Source organism: Pteropus alecto, unplaced genomic scaffold, assembly GCF_000325575.1.
Source record: "Pteropus alecto unplaced genomic scaffold, ASM32557v1 scaffold447, whole genome shotgun sequence".
Lineage (NCBI taxonomy): Eukaryota > Metazoa > Chordata > Mammalia > Chiroptera > Pteropodidae > Pteropus > Pteropus alecto.
In genome coordinates, this window is record NW_006440214.1 from 657,810 (window position 1) to 659,948 (window position 2,139).

The following is a 2,139-nucleotide window of genomic DNA, read 5'->3' on the forward strand; positions in this document are numbered from 1 at the left end:
TTGGGGACATTGCGAAAGCAAGTGGAATGACGACCTAGGGCCCTTTGACTTGGTTTGTGTGGACTGGGCCAGGACCCCTCCTGAGCCCTCCCCGCCTTCCATACACACTGGCCGAGTGTGTGGCTGAGTGGGGACAAGGAATGAGGTGGGGGAGGGGGCGGCGAGCCTCCTGGTCGCGAGAGCACAGACGAGCCACAGCACGGGACGCGGCCCCAGACGCGGTCGGCCTCTGCGAAGCTTGGGACATCGTGCGTGTCTGAGACCTCCAGCCAGCACGAGCCTGACGTGCCGGCGGATACGCCGACGGCCTCCGTGGCCGGCTCCGAGCCACGCGGAGCGACGCCCCACGGCCCTCGGGGTCGCGCAGCAGGTGGGGACGCAGGCCTCACCCTCATGTCCGATTCCACCGCCTCCTTCGCACAGCCCTGCGGATGTCCTTCCAATCTCCCATTAGCCTTGACGCTCGTTGCGGTAGAATCTGTTTCGAATTGGGGTCCGGCTTCCCCAGCGAGGTGCGCGCAGACCCCTGACGGGGCCAGGCAAGTCTTAGGCGCACGACTTAAGAAAATCTCCCTCCACACCTAGAAGGCATTGATTAGTCACCCACTTAGTGCTTCTTAATAGAATTATTGTCTCTTCTCGTCTAATGGTCTCCTTTTTACACGTTTTAAGGAGCGGCTAATTGGATTTTCCTCATGAGCTTTACGGGCCGTGGGAAGAATAACTTACAGGGGGCATGAGTGGAGGTGGAGACGCGAACTAGGTTCCTGCCATTTAGGACGCGGACGATGGCGATGGCGGTCCAGGGACAGAGGGGTGCCGTGTGTCGGGGGAAAGGGACGGACCGCAGTGGAGATAGAGTCCAGAGGGCTGCGTGACACGGAGCGGGTGCAAAGGAAGCGGGGCTCGGGACGAGCCTGCGCTTGAGGCTGGAGCCGGTGGGGCGAGGGCACGAATGTGGTTCTAAGGAGGCCACTTTTCCCACTTTTCCAGCTCAGTCTCTTACCTCCTAAGCCCGCCGGTTGCTCATTCCTCAGGTCACGGTAAGAGGCTACGGTTGGTTTTCCAGACGGTTGTCCCCCCGCCCCGGTCGGCCCTGACTCCCTGGAGGTTCCGAGCGGTCAGGCGGGGGTGCTGCTCGCAGAGCAGTGCCATGTGAAACCGGGTTGTCTGCGCACCCTCGAGTCCATCATCCTCCTCCAGGAGCTCGGAAAGCACTGGAATATTCCAGTGGTGGGAGGAGCCCAGGCCGTAGCTCGTGGGACTGGGCCGACATGTCAGGCACCATGGTGGCAGGCGTTTCGCCTGGAGGCTTCCCGCTCCTGCTCCACAGAAGCTAAGCAGCTAATGATTTACCACCGCAGCGTTTCCCACCGCGAGAACGCCACACCAGCCAAGCAGAAATTACGGCGGGTCTGTGCAGCGAGCAAACAAATAAGAAGCTAAATGGTGTGTTCGCCTAAATGAAGAAACAACTTTGCAATGTGCTCTTTCTGCCTCATTGTTTTTTTTTTTTTTTAAGCACTAAATGTTCTTCAAAATGATGCCCGGTTTAAGGAAGAAAGCGGGTACCACCCCTGTTCCCTCCTGCTTCGTCTGTCTGGGACATTTCCGGGAATGTATGTGCATAAGCCCCATCGGCGGGCCGGGCCGCAGCCTGGTGCAATGCCGGCCTGGGCCAGTGGGTCTGGGCGCGGGCTCGTCCGCGTTCCAGCCGGCTGGCTGGCACCCTGCAGCTGGCCGCGCAGGGGAGGGACACCTGGAGGAGCTGAGGGCCGCACGCCTGGGCTGTAGGCCGTAGCCGGTGGCCATGCGGTTGCCACGGCCGCTGAGGGAGCTCAGGCTGGGCAGGTGGCCCCCTCCGCAGCAAGGGGAGAGCCGTCGCCTCCCACCCTGGCTGGCTGGGTGGTGCTGGCCGCAGGGCAGGGCAGTCCCCGTGCCTGAGCACGGCGCAGGGGGCGCTGGGCTGGGGGCCAGTGCTGGGTTCGGCATGAGGCAGGGCGGAACAGGCCAGCGTGGACCCCCGCGTGGCTCGCACACATCTTCTCTGGGGGCAGGCCGCTGGGCCACCTTCTTTCCTCTGCTCACCGCCGGCCCAGGCTCCCACTGCTCATTCCTCTGCGTTTCTGTGTGAGTCTA